Raw genomic sequence first — 22494 nt, 5'->3', positions numbered from 1 at the left:
GCTCCAATCATGTCGCCCCAGACGAGTCTTTGATATGACGACCCGGGTCTTTGTTCTCTTGTCGGATCAAGTGGCACCATTCCTCCCATGGCCTGCGGGCGGCTTCTAACTGCACACACACAAAAAACAAAAAACAACACTGTATTACTACACGGGTGCAGAAACCAAAATGGCCACAGGCAAAAAACACTTTCAGATTAAATGTCTTCACGTTAGATGCTTTAAGTGAGCCACCTGCCCGGAAAGATACAATTTACAGAACATCGATCGTGTTTCAGCGCCACCGCCGGCCATAGGCGGCGACCCATCCGTTTGGGCACGAAGCCAACCTCTCCCAGTCTAAACGGATAGGTCGCCCATCGGCATGGTGGCGGCCATTGATGGCGTACAATTGCGAAGGCGGTGGTGCTGTAAGTGAAAGAGATTTTTCAGTGACAAGCGGCGTAACTCTAAGCACGCCCTGAAGCGCGTCCCACTGCGAGAGAGTGTGTGAAACTATGCGCTGATGGAGTGACTGGCTGTCCCCTTCAGGCGGAGACCAGTCCAGATCGGCGTGGGGGAACTCGGTGCAAATCCAGACAAATTGCTGTAAAGTGGACTCTTTCAGTCAGCTTTAAGCCGAGGAAAGCGACACACTTGACAAAAAGTGCTTGATTGCCTATTAATGAGAAGCTGATAAGCATGATAAGAATGACTTTTTTTTTTTTGAAAAATACATGCTTGCTTTCTGATAAAGGTCAACGATAAGACTGATAAAACGGTTTACACAAGTTATTACTCTAGTAGCTTGTTAGCTTAGTGTTCTAAAGCCTGGGTTCGAACCCGATAAATCCCAACTGCCAATGGAATAAAGTACAAAAATAAAATGTACTTACTACTTATGAATTCTTCTCCATACAAAATCCTTACTGTTTTAATATACAAAAACAAAATCCAAGTTATGAAATCTCCCAAAACATCAATACATTAACCATATCCGTTATTTTATCTTGAAATTCTCGCTGTAGCATTACATGCTGCTTGAAAATATCCCTACGCTCCACTTTAAAAAAAAAAAATCACATTAATTTTCTCTCGATTGTGTGTTTCTCCCATTTCCTACAAAATTCAAACACTTTAATCAATGTTTAAAGGATTTAGTCAGATTTAAAAAAAAAAAAAAATTAGGTCAGTGGAATGCTACTCTATTGATGAAAAATCCAAACAAGTTCTGGAACCCACTGTACATAAAAAGAAGCGAGCCCAGTACATAAAGGCCCTGGTCCACAACCCCCTCTTCCCCCCCAATGGTCGTTATCGTTTCAGCCCCACAGAGACCGTCCTAATGACAGCACTTGTCTATAACGCGGCCATCACGGCGTGCGCGTGGCGCAATGACAGCGGCTGTCTATAACGGCCGCTCCTGGCAGAGATCACTGGCGCCGCCTCTCCCACGTTCCTTCGGGGTGTCACCAATGTCCGGGCGGACCATGATGTGATCTTTAGTCCCCCCCACCCCCACCCCTGCACGATCTATAGACTGGCATTTGGCTCAGGGAGCGTCCCCAGGCTCTGACAAGCATGCTAAACTTGCAGCGCTTTCTGCCGATATTCCCAACTTTACGCCAGACGGGGCAATATTACAATACATAGCGTCGGATGCTAAAGAAGTCAGTCGAGTTGAATGACCTCTATGGGTTTCGCACTGGCCACCGTTGTCCGATCTATACATGAACTGGGAAGGGGCGTGACCTATCCGCGACAAAAAGTGCTTGATTGCCTATTAATGAGAAGCTGATGATAAGAATGACTTTTTTGGGGAAAAATACATGCTTGCTTTCTAATAAATGTCAACAAAAAGACTGATAAAACTGTGGTTTACACAAGTTATTACTCTATAGCTTGTTAGCTTAGTTTTCTGAAGCCTAAAAATCCCAACTGCCAATGGAATAAAGTACAAAAATAAACATACATACTACTTATGAATGCTTCTACATACAAAATCCTTACTGTTCCAATCTACAAAAACAAGATCCAAGTTCTGAAATCTCCCAAAACATCAATACATTAACCGTATCCATTCTTTTATTTTGAAATTCGCGCGGTAGCATTACATGCTGCTTGCGAATATCCCTACTCTTTGCTCTCCTGTTTTTCAGAAAGTGAAGCAAATTCCTAATCATCCTAAAAGTGATCCTCCTCAACTCCCTGTGGTATGCTTTTTAGCATTATCATATTAGCATTCTCCCTTGCTCCGTGTTTTTGATCGCTAATGAAGGCTTAAATGCTCTTTGGCGTGTGTGAGTGTTTGCCGCGGTCCGCAGGGAGTGCCGGCGTCCGTCCTGCATTGATGGCGATGGGCTTCTCATCTGCATGCTTGACAGCTCAGACCTTGTCTCATCCTCTCCTCACGCAATCTAGCTTCTTCTTTTATCATCTCCTACCACAGTCTTCTCCCGTCACCTTCCATTACATTTCTTCTCCTACTTGTCTGTCTTCATTCCTTCTTGCAGTCTTTTTTGGTGGCTGCTCTTTGGCTTTACGTCAATACTGCTAGTGTTGAGGATTCGATGCTTGTACTTTCTAGATAAACACACTGTTAGCGGGATTATCCCTGTTGTCCTAACAATGTAAACCCGGGATTAAGCTTTGCTCTCCAGGGGGACGAAAGTGTGTGTGTGTGTGTGTGTGTGTGGCTGTGAAATTGGCCTTTGAGAAGTACTGAGGTCGTCTTACTTCAACATGGAGGATGTACATTTTAAGCTTTTATATCCATTTAACTTCATGAAGGTCAGAGTTAAAAATGCAAAATTATGTTATTAATTTTACTTAAATAGTCGGTTGTGAACTCATTATTTTGGAAGAAAAAATTACTATGTTTTGCTAGCAGGTGAATTTTGTATAAAATAAACAACGTTGAATGAAGTTTGTTCAAATTTGATGAGGTAATGTAATGTGTTAGGACTTAATACTGTATAAGTAGATTTATACAATAGAAATAAATGTATACATAGTGTAGTATCACTAATTTCTTGGTGATATAATATAAAACATTATATTTTGAAAGCCTCAATAAATGTCTACGTAAAATATAAGCTAGTCATATAGTGTATAAATAAGCCTTTAAAAAACCGACAAAAAAACAACATGACCTATTGACCCCTATCCTCAAAGACAATGAATACAACAACCATAAAACCATGACAATTTTTACACAAAATCCCAACTGCAAAAAGTATTTTAAACTATTTCAAGTGTACTCTCAAACTCTCAATAATCTTTGCATTATTTCCCTATCAGCGACAGAGATGCTAGCCACAGGAATGAAGTTGCGGAAGCCGACTAAGAAGAAGTTGGCTAAAGCTCTTTGGAGCCGGCTGCGGTGGCGATGGAAAGGCCAAAAGGTGAAGCGCCCCCCTGCCATATCTACCGTCGCGCGGGGGCGGCCTGGACCGGGTCAGCCGAGGTTCAGGTGTCAGCCGGCGACGGCTGACTGACGAGAGCGAGTGGGAGCTCTCCGGGAAAAAGCGCCGTCCCGCTCGGACCTTTCATCCTTCCTTTCCTTTCCCTCCCTGGCTGACTTTCTTGCTTGCTGGCCGTCTCCCTGACTCCAAGATCCTCCGTGACCCGTCCCGCCCTCCCTCCCTTCAGACGGCTCTTTACTCTAGGCCCGGGCACACAACTTCAACCTTGTCATCCGCTCGTCCTTCCCTCTGTCCTCCCTCCTTCCTCGCCCTTTACTCCCCCCTTTCCTCGCCTTCTTCTTCACCCCGAAAACTAAACATTACCACAGGCTTTCACTCAGCGGGTCGGCCTGACTGGGGCAGCTCTCTGTGGGACTGCACGTCTTCACGACACACATGCATTTTGCTCATTATTTATTCTATTTCAAAACCAAAATCACTGTCATTGCGGTGATATTCATTTCCTGACCACATCTCTCACATCAAATGGATTGGACATCTAATGCCTTTGGATTAAATTACTGTGATAAATTAGAAATATATGAAGGTAATGCAAATCTTCATTAAAAATTATGACAAAAAAAACATGTAAATATATTAGTGATTAATTACATTTTAAAACGGGCTCAGGAGCCATATGTGGCTCATTTGATGGGTGGAAATGGCTCTCTGCCTTTTTAAATTATAATTTTTCTTCATTAGACTCATTGATACGCATTGATTAGAAACTGAAATAATATTTTCAAAAGAATTCCGACTTTTTTTTAACTTTCAAGGTGATGAAATGAATAATAAATGCTCACATTTTAATGTATTTTTACTTTTAAATTCTGAATATGGCTCTCAATAAATAATGTATGAAAATCTGAATTGTTTAAGGTTCTTTATTCGTCAAAAAAGTTCCCGACAATGAGATAAATATGTTATTTTAATTTTGTTTCTCATTTAAATGAATACTATCATGGATTTTAAAAGGGAAAAAATGTATCTCAAGTCAATTGCAAAATAAGATAACCATTTTTATTGAACCCAACAAGTACCTGCGGCACAACATATACACTCACTATACAGCCTATTATTGACTGCGGCGCAATTGTTGAGTCACTGTTATTGAATCTGTTAAGATCGTAGATATACGACGGCCATTTTGCACGATACGAGACACAACACGTTTTATTTATTGCGGTTTTATCGCTGATAAGACGCCTTCAAATCTACCCGCGTAGTCGGTAAATCAAGGTGATGTGGCTATTTATGTCGTTGGATGGCATTTTGGCTTTACATATGGCTACTTGGGGGAAGGCTTCAGCTGTCTACTTTATCATCCGGGACGCTTTTCTAATTACGACGCACAAGAATTAAAGCGCTGGGGTTACAATCCTGGCCTCATAACAAAAGACATTTTGAAAAGTTATTGACTCCTTTAGAGTCTTTATGCTGCCACGACTCGTAGATTAACCGCAGTTGATTCCGGGTTAGCAATATTACGAAAAAAGAATTATAGGCACTTTGGTATTTTTTGTTAAGGGATGAGAAAGCTAAATGCTAACCATAGGTTTATTGACAAAATAAATAAATTTTTTTTTTTTACTAAAATTAAACTGCTGTTAGGACTATACTACTGTTAGCCATAAAAAAATAAAAATTCAAATGTAAGGGCTATACTCAAAATTTAAAAGGAAAAATACACTAAAATATGTGCTATTTGTAGTAATGTCACCACTTTTAAAGTACTAACGTTTTATAAGATCTTCTGTCAAAATTGTCGCCTGTTTCTCATCAATTATAATAAATAGGAGTATGCAACACATATTTTAGCTAACAGTTTAGCTTAGAGCCGTATGCACCTATCAAAAGAGCCATGTTTGGCTCCTGAGCCATAGGTTCCCTACCCTTGGTCTTTTTTAAGCTACAAAATAATGTGGATTTATATTTTTTGTCTTCCTAATAGTTAAAAAAAATGTTTTTATAGTTTTTTAAGTGATTTTTCCTAATAATAAAACAAAGTATTTTTATATATTTTTAAGTGAATTACTTTAGTGGTTTCACACTGGATGTAAAAACAATAATTGACTTAAACAGGTTAAAAAAGTATTTCTGTGTATAGTAAGCACGACTTATGCATTATGTGTTTGTTCTTTAGTTTTGTGAAATCTACATGCAGATTTCAAAGTAGTATGTTAGTCATATTTTAGTTATTTTTTTCTCCTCGCACCCCCGACTCTCGCACCCCCTCGTCACGGCTGCTGTAGCGCCCGAGGACCCGAAGACAAGAACACAAATGCGCCTGCAGGTATGCGCATTGGCAGGTGCAGCCTTTTTTTCTACAGAAGAGCTTTTCATTAACTTGTCTCGTACAATCAAAGTATGTCAGTGAGAGTGACGCGAGGAGAAAGTAAACGGCATTAGGATGGGGGGGGGGGGCGTCAGGACGTTTTTTTTTTTTGCAGATATGGCCATGTTTTTGTAGCCGCATCCAAAATGGAACTTCCTTTTTCTGTCTGATAACATTGTTTCAGACATTTTTTTTAGTGTTGACGCTCCTGCTGTGACATTGGGCTTTTTAAGGTTATTGCGTCAAAAAAATAAAAAATAATACGCAGGTAAGGAAATGGTTAAGGCGCTTCGGGTTATGTACATACCGCGCTGTCAAATTGTGAAATTCAGTACTGTAATTATTGGAGTAAAATACATTTTTGTGGTTCGTATGTCAAAACCACCTTGAGAGTTATTCTTAGTAGTCGTGTGTTGTACATTAATGCCAATTTGTTGCTTTCTATGCTGGGAAAATAAAGATATTTTTATATTATGATATTTTCAAATAAATATGGGGGTAAAGGGTCATGTTTTTTTAACTGGTTTTATTTTAATCAAATGTTATTTATGGTGTCATATGACACTGGGTGTAAAATTTCAGTTTTGGATCTAAATACGCTGCAAAAAGTTGGATGAATAAATTCAATATTAAATAATCATTAAAGCTTTAATGCTAATCAATATCTGTGATGAATAGCAAAATGGCGGGGCACACAAAGTCTACAAAAAGTAGCATTATTATTATTATTATTTTTAAATTGGTCTTACTTTAATCAAATATTATTTATGGTGTCACATGAATTTCAGTTTTGGAGCTAAATACGCTGCAAAAAGTTGGACAAATAAACACGCTGCAAAAAGTTGGACAAATAAATTCACTATTAAATAATCATTAAATCTATAATGCTAACCAACATCTGTGACGATTAGCATATATAAAAACAAAATGATAAGGACAAAATGTCTACAAAAAGTGGCATCTTTATACAGCTACAATATGAAAGGTTTTCTGTGTATTATTCTCCTTCTATTTCCATATCTTAATAGTTCACGTCGGCTCTCCTGAAAATGCCACCGTCGTCAAATATACGCGCGTTTAGTCACATGTTATGCGACGACGACTTGACGCGGTGATCTGCCGGTCAATCGGCCGTATTGATTATTGGGATAGTGGAGGTGGGTGGGGAGGCCGTAGTAATTAGGGCTTTTTGGTGTGGATTATCTGAAAGAAAAGGTCACCTGCTCAACATTGGTGGCGGGTAGGCGGGGCCAATGGTGGTGACAAGTAAGAGGTCGGAAAGGGGGGGGCATTTTGCTACTCTTATCTCATTTACGGCCATTGACGGCGATATATGCCAAATCTATTTGAACTGGGAGGGCTAGAATGTAAATGGCTGCCAAAAAAGGCCCTGATCGTAATGGAAACGATTAAAGTGTGGCCTCACGTTGCGGATATTTCAATTTATTTACGTCATTTTTTGAACGCCATGTGGAACTAATTTTTTTCCAATTCAAAAATAAAAAAACTACAAGGCGGATGATTAAGAAGGTGCTTGGTTATGTGCGTCTATGGCGTGTCAGCTCCTCCGCAGAAGCAGCTGTGGAGCATTGGGCACGCTCCAAGTGCCGTGCTGCAGCGCCCCTAGTGGCAAACATGCAGAATACAGGCACACAAAAAAGGGGGGGAAAAGTAGACATGAGGAGACAAGTGCTGATTGAGAGCACTCATACGTTGGCGTGGCTTTGCATTGTGTTGTTCTGTGTGGCCCGTGACGTTAGTTTTGTGTGCCGAAGGAGCGCCTGCCGACTTTAGGGTGACCTTTCCGAATCCTTTTTTTTGTGAGTCACGTGTGTGGCAATTTCAACAGCGAGTTTTGTCTACGCCTGTTTTGGATTGCCGCTTTCTAACGTGAGACGCCACGCATGGCTCCATATGCCAGCCAAAATGGCGCGCCAGTGTTGTGGGACAATAGTTGGGGACGGACAAATGAGGGCCAAATAAACTTGACGAAAAAGGTGAAGACTATAATAAAAAATCTGAAAGTTCTTTTTAATGTTTGCACTAATTGCAAACTCTAATTAGAAATCTCCTATAAAATATCTCTTGAGAATTTTTTTTTACACAAAATACGAGAAGAAAAACATGAAATTGCATTTGTCAGCTAACAAATTGAAGCAATAAGATGTTTATGTATAGATATTCTAATTATTATTTCAAATCAGCACGCCAAACGGATAAATAAATACAACCTTTCGAAAAAATACTGCTTTCTACTTATACATCAACTTGTTGTCTGCTCTATGGTTTTTCTGCTTGTACTTTATCTAAAAAAATCCAAATGAACTCTTACCACAGAAACTTTCATAGGTAAAACAGCCTGAGATGAATTCAAAATTACCAGATTTCCACCATGTTTACAAGGACCCTCCACTAAATACAACACAAAAAATTCAAATTTCAGCACGATTGACAGCAAAAAAACATCCAAAATCCATTTGGTCAGGCAATTTGCTTAAAAAGAGACCAAAAACCACCAAAATGACATCAATTTCGAGCCAAAAAAATCTTCCAAACCAATCAAAAAGCATCTACAACCCAATCCACCATAATGACCGTCATGTTTTTCCACGCTGGAGCAAACGACGTCGTTCTCGCTCCTCTCTTGCGTTCTTGCGAGTTCACCCGAGGGTCAAAAGTGTCACCATATACATCACAGCTGTAGCAGAACGGCACACACCGTTACCATAGCGATCGGCCATTTCCCCCCCCCTCCCGTCGAGCTAAGCCAAACAGTGGCGTTCGCTCCATTACGACAAAAGAACAAGAAAAAAAAGCAATTGTATACCTCGGCTTGGCGTGTTTATTTGACCAGGTGTGGCGTCTTTAATTTAGGGGGGGAGTCGGCGAAGGTGTTTGCGCCATTTCTGCGTCAGGCCGGCCGGGCAACGTAACAATGGGACGGCGCGCCGCGTGATAAAAGAGGCAACGTGACAAGTGTCACAAGCTCGGCTGAACATAATCAGGCCGTTGTAGATGACTTTTGGATTCGGGAGTGCCAACGCGGGGCTTCCGATTAAAAATGCACGCGCCGGGCGCTTCATCACGGGCCAAACAAAGCCGCCCTGCCCGACCCACGTGTTACCGCCACGGCCGTGGAAAGAAAAAAAAAAGAAAAAAGCCTGTTTCCCTAGCAACACAACTGCCTCTCTTTTGTCACGGGAATGAAGGGAGGAGGCGGAGGAGGAGGACCGTAGGCAGACGCTCCACGTTGACCTCCGCCCGACCTCTACGTAGACATATTGCTTTCTGCTTTACTGGAGGCTGCCTACTTGCTGATGGCTTGTTTCTCTCTCTACCTGGGCTGAAAAATTCCCTTTCTCGACTATTAGATTTGGATTCCGCCAGGACAAGCCGTCACGGCCTAGAACAATGTTTCCGTCACAAAACATACAGAGATAACAGAGCGGCTCCGATAGATGGACAGACATTACTTTGTGTCGATTCTACTGCCCCTAGTGGTGAGTTATGGTGAAGTATGCTGACCGTTTCGAGTAGTAAAGTTGTACTTTTATTGCTTCAAAGTTCAAATGCTAACAGTACAGATGATGAAGATTCATAATAAATATTCAGGCATTTACTTAAGAACGGGACATAAACAATGTTTTTTTTCTTAGTTTTAATTAATTTTAGAGAGCCTTTCCTAATTGTTATACGTTTTATTTTGCCTTGAGATAATTAGTTTAAGGTGAATTTTAATTGTTATTTGTCAAACTGCAAAAAAATTAACAAAAAGGTGATCTTAATATAAATTATTCAGCGATTGAAATTAGTCATTTTCTCATTCGGGGGTATGTAAATACAAACTTTATACAAATAAAGGAATTAGTATCCGTAATTTCAATGTTTGAATTCTATATTTGACGGCGCGCACTTTGCTCATGACCCTGCGACCATCTAATCTATTTTTTTTAAGGAGCTACAAACAACAGTTTTATGTCAAACATGTTAAGACCCTACTCTGGCCATAGTGTTCATCTAGTGTTTCCCTAATGGCTTTAATGACATATGGAGCACAGATTGTCAGGATGCTGGTGTTCAATGCGAAACCACTGTTGCCTCCCAAAGGATTAAGCAAGCACTACACATCAACCCTCCAATGTTAGTTAGTTAGTAGACTCATCATTTACAAAATAGACTTTAAACAGGTTCAGGACCAGCCTCATATATATAAATATAAATATTAGTATGCATATCTCATACCTAAGTTACAAAAAAGAAAAAAAAATGGTTCAAAACACTTACCTTTATCAGTGTTGTCTCTTCTGAGATAAATATTTTAATAATCTAGCTATTAACATTAGCCAAATTGTTATCAATAATTTAGTCAGATAAGCGATACTGAGTTGGCATGGGTCAAATCAACTGTAAATACTATAATTGGTTATGTAACGATAGCAGATCATCAATATATTGTGATCATTTTTTCTAAGTTGACAGTGTGGAAATGAGCCATTTATAACTTCAGTGGGTTTGTGACCTCAGTTAGCAAATCTTCTCCCAGACTATGGAGGTCAAAGCGGACAGGCGTCATCACTTAGTGGCTATTTTAAGTCAGGGGGGGGGGGGCCCTTTCCATAAACATAACATTACAGTCAATGGAATGTGTAATGTGAAATAGCTCCAGATTGCTTCATTTTGGAAGAAAAAAAATCACTACTTAAAGCCTGCTAGAAAAATTCCCAATGTAAAATGTCCAAATTATGCCCTCCACTACATAGGTCATTTAAAAAAAAATCCAAAATACGAAAAAGTACATTTGAATGGGTGGCGTAGTCCAATTTGAATATAGTGGAAACCCTGTACTTGCTCAAATCCTTAATTTGCTGCTAATATGTTCTACTAACCTTGTGAATATGTTGCCTTCTCATCAATGTTATCGTTTTCCTTTCTGGCCTCCTTAGTTTCCTTGTCATCTGGCCGTCATCTTCATCGGGACTCTCGCTGATGATATCAGGTTGCCGTTGGCTCGGCGGCGCTGGAAAGTGCTGCTAATGGCCTTTCAAATACTTGATTGTGAACACTTCCTGTCAAGAGAGAAGATAAAATCACAGTTGATTACACAAGATGGCTACAGAATAAATACGGAATACGAATACACTACATTTTTGACAATGACCAAAACAAACTACTTTGCGTTTTAGCTTAATTCACCCCTCTCAACTTGGGGCAACACTGCCTCTACTGGCCATACAGAGTAAAACACACAACAGCGCCTGGCAGATGAATGATGTCAAGCAGACATATTTATATTCATTTAGGATGGAGGAGGAGGTGAAGCCATCTGTAACGGATGTGATGGGATGTGTGTGTGTGTTTGTATTTTCTCGTTTGTGTTTGTGAGTGTGTGTAACGTGGACGCACACACACATACACACACGCGTGTTTGAGCATGTGTTCCAAGGTATCCGTCGTTTGTGATGAATTAATCGGGCTTTTGTGCGAGTTGATGCCATGTTTGTGCATTGGTGGAAAGTGTGTATGTGCATATATGTGTGTGTGTGTGTAGCGGGAGGTCATTCGCCGGTCACTTGTTCAGGCTGCGTGATGAATGAAGAGGAGAGGTGTCTGAAAAGCCTGAGAGATTCGAGAGAAACATTGTTCCACACGCTTAAAAAATGGTTGTGTTGTGCCATACCCTAGGGCTATGGTAGGAACCCCCCCTTCCCAAAAAAATAAGATGTGTTCAATGTCAAGAGGAGGTTAGGTATAAACTGAGAAAATATGAAAATGAGGTTTTGTCAATTATTTTAAATAGGAGTTACTACGCTTTGAAGATTGGAAGCTATTGTGTTTGGCTTGGCGGACAAATTATGGAGAAGTCAAAGACTGGAACCAGGAAGTATCAGGCTGCGGAGACGGGAAGTGGGTGGATTAAACAGGAAGAAGCGGGCCTTCTAAGGGTTAGCTACATTTACTGATGGGTTTTCTAGTGGTGTTTTATAAACCAAGTGGGCCGACAGGCTTTTTTTTGTTGCTAAAAGTCTTCCAAAAAAATTATACATAATTCAACATTTTGTTTTAATCACGTCTGGTGATACCTTTGGAAGCGCTATGGCGATATGTGAAAAAACCCTGTCCTTTGCGATTGCACAGAATTGAATTGGATTGCATTGCAATGAATTGCATTGACTTGCATTGAATTGCATTGAATTTTTCTTTTGTAACACTATGTTAAAACATTGGTAAAATGGCTGTCCTAATTTAACAATCCCTGTCAACATAAAAAAAAAATCTCCAAAACACAGTTTTCTGGGCCAAAAAACATGCTGCAGATACTAAACCCTTTCCGCTGACAGACATCGAATCCAGCAACTGTGGTTAAAAAGGAAGAGTGACGAATTTCTAATGGCTTACTTGAGAACATTAGTTTGTCACATTGTGGTCAGGCCCAAGTGCGTGGTAGGATCAATGTCCGGCCCTCATCCTCAATTATTCACCCTGTCAACTGGCATCTTCCCTGCAAAGCGCTGACCAATACTTTAATCCTCCCAATCCCGTGCATCCCTATGGATCCTCCTCTTCCTGCTCTCCTCATTATCTCCGCCCTGATTTGCTCATTTACGCCCTCCCATTTCATCCGTCTCCCTCATTAGCCCTCAACTCCCACAGATTTGCTCTCTAATTCCCTCCCTCCATTTACCTCACCCCATCACTAGCCACTTGACCAACTCGAGTGCTGTGCTGACTAAGATTAGAAAGCCATTGCCTTTGTGTGTGATATCGGTAAGTCTTGGAATACAGCCATGGCAATTTCCCAAAGGTTGAGTGCTTGTGTCTAGTCATCCTCATACTTAGGTGTATGCACGCATGCACATGATCAACTCCGAGGGTCCCTTTGCGATTATGGGGGCTCGCTTGTGTGTGCGCCCCTCCGTAATTGTGACACGGCTCATACATCATGGCTTGAGCCAGTTTGATTACAAGCACAGGGGCCCGGTGATTAATTGTCGGATTCAGCTTCCGCGCCTGAGTTGTGACACTCGGTCACAGAGCATCTGTACTGACACCCCCCCACGCAAGCCCGCATGCTGTACACCCAACAATCTACATACGGTCTACCTTCCTTCCCCCTTCGCAAAAAAACCTTCTCTCCTTTACTTTGTTTCCTGGCTCTCACCTTACAACCTTTCCCTTTCAAGCCATCCAGGCACTACAGCACTTCTTGCTAACTATATCCTCAGTTTCTAACCTTCTCACCTTTAGCTTTACATTGCAGCAAACTGAAATAAACCATCATATGTCTGTACAACTGTACTATCAGGAGACCCTTCCATCCTATCAACCTACTGTCCAATTATCAACGGGTTGTTCCAAACAGAGTCTGGATTACCAAACTTTGTTGACGACATTGAACGTGAAAACTATTTGGTAGAAGCTGGCGGCCATTTCTACAACCAGGTGTTACTGACAGTGCTGTCAAGACTATGAGAACCCAAGATCGGTCACTCAGGATACCTGAGCTCCAGTTGACTCCAGGCCAGACAGTGCAGGTGTCATATTGTCATGCTCGTCACTAACCCAATTACACCCGGACCACGGGGGACACGCCCTCGCCCACGTAAATACCAGACAGTAGAAGGCCATTAAAAGACAAAAAAAAGGCCACACACAGACGATAGCGTCTCGTAGCCACTCCTCTTTGTGAGTGTATGTGTGATCTAATGACGTTTAATGCGCAGACTAATGGTTTCAGGGGGGAATCCTTGTGAGGAGTGTGAGTACAGGCTTGGGCTGAGTGCTGGCAGGCCATCCCTCATCCTGATACCACATGGATCGGAGAGCCAAGGGAGAAGCCACCCTTCCTACTGATTGGCTTGCTCTATTTCTGACTGACTTAAATCCCCCACATGTCTTTAACGTACACCAAAGTCTTCTTATCTTACTTATGCACATAAAGTCTGTTTCCATATTCAATTGCCTACATTTTGGGTCCATTTTTAGTGTTAGAAATCAGTGAATTGAGATGGAAATGCCGACTTAGAGAGTGACGTTGTACATGGTGACTGTTTAATCCATTGGGAATTCCATTGGGTATTTTTTTTGGTTTTTCTGAAGGGAAATACCCACGTTCCACCAGATTAAGTGTTATAGAAGAATGATGGTAAGGTTTGATGGAGGTTGTCACTTTAGGATGCATGATTGGCTAAAGGTGGGTTTTGGTTAGGTTAAGGTCAATTGAAGTGAAATAATATGGATGTAAACTCCAATTATTTCACTGTCATTGACAATGTCCATTTTATTTGTACTGGGGAATCATACTATGCAGGTACCAAGCCTTCCTGATGAAATGGGTAGGACTTCTGGAACCTGATAAGTCAAAACTACTAGTCCCTAAAGCCAAAGCAAATCCGATGTCCTGTCTATTGGTCCCATGTAAACTAAAGGCACGTTTCCATCTCTTATGAGGCATCACCAACCGATATCATTCCACTAATGTCTCTCTGTCACCTCCCATTTCCGTCTCGCTCACATCTGAGAAGCGTCTCTTTGGGCCTGAGTGGCGTCGGACCATGCTAACCAGCGTGACGCCATCGGAAGCTAATAAATCATCCGCGGCATTTCTTTTTTTCCCCCTCCGATTTATTTGGACTGTAATGAAGACGCCATTGGCTCCGGGGCTATACCCGGCGGCGACGTGGTGACACTGATGAATGGCGGAAGGTGCGTTCACTGCAGTTAGGCGAGAGAAGGACGCCTGTCGGTGTTCTCGCACTGCACTTGGACCGCTGTGTACTTGTATGCCGTCCATACGGTAGGTAAATAAATTCAATCATTATTATCACATTAAGGCAACAAAACAGTGTTCACCCTTATGTTCTGTTCAAGATAGTTACGTATAATTCTATTACTCTAGTAGGAGGTCAAGGGATAATTTGTTCATGCCTCCCTACAGCTTGGTACCATGGCAACTGCCACTAGCTGCCACAGTTTGGAAGTGTATGGGAAATACAAGTGTTAGTTTTGATAGCACGCTCATCACAATCCTTGAGTAGACAAGGACACATTGACCCAGCCAACTCGATGCTTCAATCCTAGACGCTTCCAGTCATCTTGTCAATCAATGAATCTATACAAAGCTCCTCAACCACCTGACAAAGTGTGGCGCAGCACTTTTCCAAGTGCATCTTCAGCATGAAGCGATTCTTGTTAAGATGACATGCAAGAATAGTAGGATTCGAACAGGTGAGTGTATCTTTCCATCAAGTTGTCTTGGGCATTACCTCTGTTTGTCCAAAGGGAGACTCTGTCTTTCACTTTCTGTCTTCATCAGTCCAGCTGACATGCTTTGTTACTCCGTCACTCTGGTTTTCTGACTCATTTCTAGTCCTCCATGAATCTATCTGTCTTGTAGTGTACAGATCATTTATCAAAACAGGGGCTTTCCTTCATCTGATGCCTGTGCTGGATTGGTGGAGACTGTGAAGACCATTTTTGAGTACTGTTGCCATGAAAGCACCAATGTACATTTAGCTAGCTAATTCAAACTCAAAGCTAATGTCTACCCTAAAAAATTTGGAGGTCATAAAAGAGCCTTTGGGTTTTGGTGTGTCTTTGAGTTGCTTCTAATTAGCCCCAGTGAGCTGATTTAGCCAATTAGCTACAAGCTGTAGTCAACAAAGTGCTTCAGTCCCAGAGGAAAGTGAGAAGTTTCAGAAATGTTGCTGACATTAACGCTAAGGGAAATAGACGACAAATAAAGACATTGGATCACATCGGCTTGGTTGTTGGCAGGATTTGAACCTGCTTCCGAATCTATGGCCTTAACCACAATGATTTTGCTTGAGATAAAGATGGAGGGAAAAGATTTGTATGTGTTTGTTTTTAAGGAGGTAGAATTTGATGCGGCGACATGGCTAAATTCTTTCCGATGATGCTTAAATGAAGAGAAGAGAGTAATGGAAGAAAACGACATCTTGAGTTGAGGACTGCTCGCCTTCTCTGACAAATGTGTCATCACAGGAGACAGAATGAAGCACGGACGGTAATTTGACTAGTTCCCTTTTCTCCTGAAAGGTTGACAGCCGTGCGACAGCGTTGAATATTCAACACGAAGCTTTTCAGATGCGCCACCACAATTATAGAATCACATTTAAACACACAAGACTGTGAAAGACTTGGTTTTGCATCCTTAACCTCAGAAGATGGTGACACTACCAAAAGACTTTGGATTTTGACACTACTTTGCTGCAAAATACAAAGAACATATTCTCAATGTGTTGTCTTTTTAAAGCTGCTTTCACTGACACAATCGTGGAAATACCTGACTTTGATGGCGAAGAATTTAGCCCGTTTTGTCACTAGTGTGGCACAATGTTTTTCAGCATTTCAGAAGATGAACGAGGGATGTTTTGGTCCCATCTCGCGCACTCATCCTTCGTCCCCAGCCTTGCATTTGGAGGAGGCTGACCCAGTATAACGGTGACATTATGAGGCCACTTACCACCCCGCTAAAATAAACCCCAGTGAAGGAGGAGCTTGACAGAACGAGGCTACGGCACGCCGCCACCGTGGTGGAGCAAATTATTCAAACAAATAAACGGGGAATGCAAACGACTTTAGACTGCTGTTTTCACTGACATAATACACACAGAGTACTGCATTAAATCCATTCCAGATATTGGTTTGGAGTATAATTATTTCCTTCTTATGGAGTGATTTATCAGGGGGGAAAAAATTAAAAAACACATTGAAATGTTTAGTTTTTTTCCTCCTCACAGTTACAGTGCTAACACTTTCTTAAAAAAAAGCACCATTAAGTGAGTAAAGTCGGAATAAGTCAATGTCAAAAGCAATAAAGATGTTAAATCAATCAATATAAAAGGATATTACATATTTGTGAGAAATTCTATGGCAGTTTTTGGACTATTTTTTGGTTTATTGTCCGAAAACATGGCAAAAAAACAAGGTGAATGTATAAAGTTTTGCTTAAAGTACAAAATAGACACATTACTATAACATCCTATTTGGAAAAAGTGCAAAAAAAAGGAAGAAACTTTCTTTGCATGTTTAACGCGCAAGTGCTAGTGTCATTTAGCTATTGGAGTGGCACGTCGGTAGCCATGGCGACAAGCGAGAAAGCCATTCGGCATGCAGGTAAGATCTTAATTAAGGCCGTTGATGACAGCGCGGCTACCGATGCGGACGCTTGCTCATTGATCCGTAATGAAGGCGCAAGACGAATGGACGCCAATGAAATTTGATGATTGAAATAATGAATGTAAGCCATTCGCTTTCCACCTCATTACTTATTCGCCAATGTTGGAGACGTTTGATGGCATTTTCAAATTAAAGCTTGCGCTTTTAACTTTAGGGAGAAAAAAACTTGTTGTTTTCCAACTTGGTTTGCACACATTGATAAAAACAGGAAAGATTTACTTTCTAAATTAAAATATTTCCCATATATGACTTGCACAGAGGGTAAGAAAATAGCTTTGTTTTTTTTCCATCTGCTGTGTGGAAGCTTTTCTGGACATGCTGTCAACACGTTGAGGCTTTTCCAGGGAAAACACGCATAGCACTTTAGGATCTTCACCCTCAAGTGCTGGCACGGTTTTCCCCGGGCCGGCCGGCGTCGGGATTTGTCAGAAGTGCCGTTCCGGCTTTGACTTCACACTCCAAACCGCATGGAAAATTTCACATCATAAATTGGATGATAAAGTGATTCCTGGATTCTATCAATGGCGACAATTTGGTAAACGCAATCCATCTTTACTATCAATGGGTTTTCTAAAAGAAGCCGTGTCGATGGTTGGAATAATTATTTGCATATTTTTAATCACTTTTTACATAAAAAGCTGATCTGTATTAGCAGGTAGGAGATATTGTGTTTACAGCTAGAAATTGGGTTAGTAATTGACTGTGACAGTTATAGACATCCAATGCATTTGAACTGGTAGAGTGAAGGTTTTTTTCTTCATTCTAGAGATAAAATCCAGTTTGTGAGTACACATTTATAATTTTGTGGAGAAATCTTTCATAAACAACTAATTTTACATTGTTTAGTACAAAGAAACGGTAAAGGGTGGAATTAAACAGTTTTTCCTGGCAAAATAAGACTAATCTTTCACGCATACTCTTGTTTCTCATATTAAAAAGTACTATGCCATCAATGTACTACAGTTTTAAAGAACATTACAAAAGATGACCCTATCTCCAACCATTTCAAAATCCAACAACCCCTCAAAAAATGTCCAATTCAACACATACTACTCAAATCTAGTCTAGTACATAAACTAACTCTTCCCTATCATGTCCATTACAACAAATACAAACAGCAACCACAATCCACTCTAACATATTTTCCAAACATAATTTCACTGTCTTTATTTCCAAGTCTATCATTAGCTATTCCCACCCAGACTTTAAGAAAACACAAACTATCCCCGGAGATATCGATCCCCCCCTGCCCCGAGCTCAAGACTGCACGTATCGCCGTATTTATGCATCCAAGTCGCCACAAACCAACTGTGCTGAATAAGCCCCCCCGAGCGTGTGCATGTGCTCGAAATTGTGCTGGTGTGTGCACGTCTTTGATATGCCGCCTGCACGGATCTCCCCGTTGCATCGTATCGGAGATCATTGCGCATCCATCAGCATGCCGTTAAGCAGGATATATGAAATGGCGCTCACTTTGACGTTGTCGCCAATCAATGCTTATAAACATTTCATGTCATAATCAGCCATCAAGGCGGCACAATGGCGCTATTCTCGGACACGGACGCCAGTCACCTCGACGCAACATCTGCCGAGCGGCGATGGATGAAGGGCAGACGGCAAAAACGTACGCGGGATGTCGTTTACCTCTCGCACGATTAAACAAAACACACTTTGCAAAGTAATGCTTTGGCATCCAAAGCGTGTCGTTGGGGCGTCACCTGGGGACGGCTTTACAAAGTAAGCCAATTTATACAAGGTATCCCAACTGGAATTAGCCGCTAATGACTCTATTAGCTTTCATTTTTTTTGCGGCGAGGAGATCGGACGGCATAAATTACGGCCCCCGGATCATCGGCAAAGTGTCACGGACAAAGGACAGTTTATAAATACGACAGCCGGGCGCTGTCAGACGGCCGTCCGGCTGATATAGACGTCTCCGCAGACTTTGTGGTTGAGCGCGACCGACTCGTGCCAGTCAACCAGCGACGGGGGACGACGGCGAGCGCCCCGGGGGGGAGGGGGGAGCTCCCTCGCCGCCGTCCCTGAAAAGGTCAACTTGACGCGGGCGCGGCACATCGACCCGGCCCCCTGTCGACCCCGCTGATAAAAATCAGATAAACTTAAGACGGCGTATCGATTGGCGCCGCGTAGCCTTAGGCAAATGTTGGCCCAGAACCATCGCCTCCGCCTCCTCTTGTGCATATGATTATGCGCGAGCAAATTCCAATCGTGCGGGGCTGAAGATGAGGGGATTAGATGGCGGATGTAGAAGGGACATGGGGGGGCTGAGACCAATGGGGGAGGGCCTTTGAGCGAGCGGCCATTGACTTCAATTGACGTTCAATACATTTCAACTGGGTCTAAAGTGAGTACCAATAAGTAGGTTGGACATCAAGGCCTTTGGAGTGAACCATTACGCAGCCATTTTGTGCCAACAGTCAATTTATACAAGGTATCCCTAGCTAGTAAACATAAGACTCTGGCATTTCATTGGCAAAAATAGAAGTATTGATAAAAATGGCCACTTTCTTGAAATAGGGATTTTTGTTTAGGATTTCGTCCTCAGTTAAAAACCAGAAAAATGGAGTGCCTTCTTTTTCAGTTCAATAAACGTTATGCTATGCGTTAAAAAGTACACTTTAACAAATATAAGGATAGTCTTTGGATAGGATTTGTGCCATTTTTAAATACCACTTAAATCATAGCAATACCAAAGCAGATTTCACAGTTAAAGCATCAGTCCTTCCTTCAATGTTGGAAAATTGAAAAATTACGCTTTTCCGGACACTGTCAAGGTAAACAAATTCAATACTAAAAAAAACCCCTGCATTTACTTGACTACCAACAAGCAGGTTGGGCATAAATGCATTTAAAAACAACCATGTTTATAATTACTTGTCAACCAGAAGTCTTATCAGTCGTCCCTATGAATAGAAAGAAGCTAACAAAAAAACAAATAGACAAAATGTCTCTTCATGAACAAGCCTTTGTGGGGCTACTTTGCTAGAATATGTAACTATTTGTTGTCGATCCCTTTGAATACACAAAACTAAACATAGATTACCTGTTCTCTCCGTTAATGTTTTTATTATGAACCCTAAAACTAGACAACATCCACTCAACTATTTTCCATAACACCCCAACTAGACAAACAGCCGACCAATTGAGGGGCAAGACAATGAGGGGCCCTAAACCAGGAAGGATGCAAAAAAAATCTTACAAGAAGTACCACCACAACCAAAGAAACTCGGATATGACCGAAAATAAATCCATCTTGCTTAGCCTACATCCTTCTTAAGTGATTATTTTCATTTAAAGGCAAGTCCAAATGGCAATGTTGAACCCATCGTCACTCTTGCCATGCTGCCTGTTGCCCTCTACAACCCTCGCCATCTTTCCACACAATTCCAGCCAGCGTATTTTTTCCTCCTCCCTTCCCAAACACTCACACTCTCCTTGTCTATGTGTTTTTTTTTCTTTTCTTTCTGCGGAGGAGCGGTATTACAGCTCGGGGCAAGGAGGCGCTGATAAGGGGACAGGAATGTGACACGAGCTAGGACCGATGACCACTGATAAGGTGAGGTTTGTGTGTGTGTGCGTAAAACGTGGGAGTGCGTATAGGTGGAGTGTGAGTGTGAAGGCCCATCTTTACTATGTGTGGAGGAATGATGAGGGGGGGAAACGGAGTTATCAGCTCGGACAGTGTCAGCACCTCCATCTGGTGTCAGCTCACGGCCAGCTAGGGAGTGTGTCGGTGTGTGTGTGTCGGTGTGTGTGTGTGAGCAGGAAGTGTAGTTTGACTTGTGAAATGGTGTTTCCATGAAGTGTAGCCTTTTGTTTTTGTTTTTTTTTAACGCTATTTGTGTGAGACAGAAATTATGAATATGTGTATTTTTCTGATTATTGGTAGTGATATTAAATATTCAAGTTAAATGATGTAAACCTATTTTTGACTAGGTGTGTAATATAGAATGTGGTATAAAATGTACTGTTGGGATTGTTAGGGTTATGAATATTCCTGAAATAGTATTATTAATTTGTGTGTTAGACAGAAATGTGTATTTTTCTTAATATTGGTAGTAATATTAAATGTTCAAGTTAAATGATGTAAAACTATTTTTCTTATAGGTGTTTAATACATACATGTGGTATAAAATGTACTGTTGTTAATGTTAGGTTTATGAATATTCCTTAAATAGTATTATTAAATACATTGGGAATTGTAAAATACTATTTAAAAACTGATATTACATTTGAAAGCAAGTACAAATAGTATGATTCATATTTCAATGCACTATCGAGGGAGTTTCCAATGCAAATGTAGTACAAAAAAAAGTACTAAAACCTTGCCAAGCAGTCTAAGTCCTCTGCTGCCAACCACTGGAGAAATCTTATTACAACATAAACCCTCTCAGTTCCAAAAGCCCTTTAAAACAACAGTAAGTACCATGTTGGCATATTTGAGCAGATTTTCTATCAGATCATATATTTCAATTAAACCACATTATTTAAACAAACAAGATTCAATGTTATGTTTTCCACTACACTGCCATTCAAGTAGATCACTGCCAATGATAACCAATATTCATAACATCACTAGAAAGAAGCACACTGGGTTGACTAGGGCACGACAAATTTGAAAAGTACTTTCTGGTCCATTGTCATGACTGATTGTAGTAAGTCCAGTACACATTGACGTAGCGCATCCAATCATTTTCGCTCCATAAAGTCAATCACGACTCTCTCTGGATCCCTCAAATGAACACATTGTTACCATTCAAATTACATTTATGTCTTTACTCACATCTCTCTAACATTATTCCGTGTTATACACTGCCCAAAAAAGTATTACACCAAATATTCCAAAGCCAATACGAGCTGTTTACATACAAAAAAAGCCAATTTTACCAATAAAACTTGGCCCAAAACATTCAAATTGTCCATTTTTATCATCCAAAATGATGCGGGTGTATGATTCATACAGACAAACCCTGAAATAAGTCACTGGAAATAGGTCTTAATAATTATAGAGAGTGCTCCATGTCGGCCATTATCATTCAAGCTCATATATTTGCACTACAAGGACAAAGCAAACGTTAGATATGAAAGTGTATGTGGGAGGGTTTGTGTGTTTGAAGTTTGCTGTGTGTGACAACAGAATGCACTTTAAGGTCAAACTCAATGGCTTTCAATATAGTATACTCTTAGCAAATGAATGTTATTCACTTTGAAAGCAAAAAGGGATCAATAGGGCCCAATAACACATTTAGTTTGTTAGTATGGACTGAATTCTAATTTTGGTTGAGTTGGATTGGGCTTTCAAAACACTTTTTAGCTTGACTAACACTTACAAAGCATAATTTAAAGTGTATTTTTCTATTCTCATATGGATAGTGACATAGTTCATTTAAGTTTTAAGTTGTTTTCTAAATTTTACATGTGATTCAGCATCCAGTCCCCCAGTAAAACAGTACATAGTATAAGGCTGGTAAGTTTCACCCAACCATAAAGTTAAGT

The 22494-nt window shown here is 40.9% G+C and overlaps 1 long non-coding RNA gene across 1 annotated transcript; it reads right to left on the bottom strand.

Annotated features, from left to right (window-relative positions):
• Positions 1-22054, bottom strand: LOC144215099 (uncharacterized). The gene is made up of 3 exons (XR_013330348.1): positions 21886-22054; positions 10665-10844; positions 1-109 (listed from the first exon to the last, which is right to left on the bottom strand). It is a non-coding gene; the product is annotated as an uncharacterized LOC144215099 (long non-coding RNA).
• Positions 22055-22494: the final 440 nt, after the last annotated feature.

This window comes from Stigmatopora nigra, chromosome 21 (genome assembly GCF_051989575.1).
Source record: "Stigmatopora nigra isolate UIUO_SnigA chromosome 21, RoL_Snig_1.1, whole genome shotgun sequence".
NCBI classification, from domain to species: Eukaryota; Metazoa; Chordata; class Actinopteri; order Syngnathiformes; family Syngnathidae; genus Stigmatopora; species Stigmatopora nigra.
This window is presented reverse-complemented; position numbering and strand designations above follow the sequence as displayed.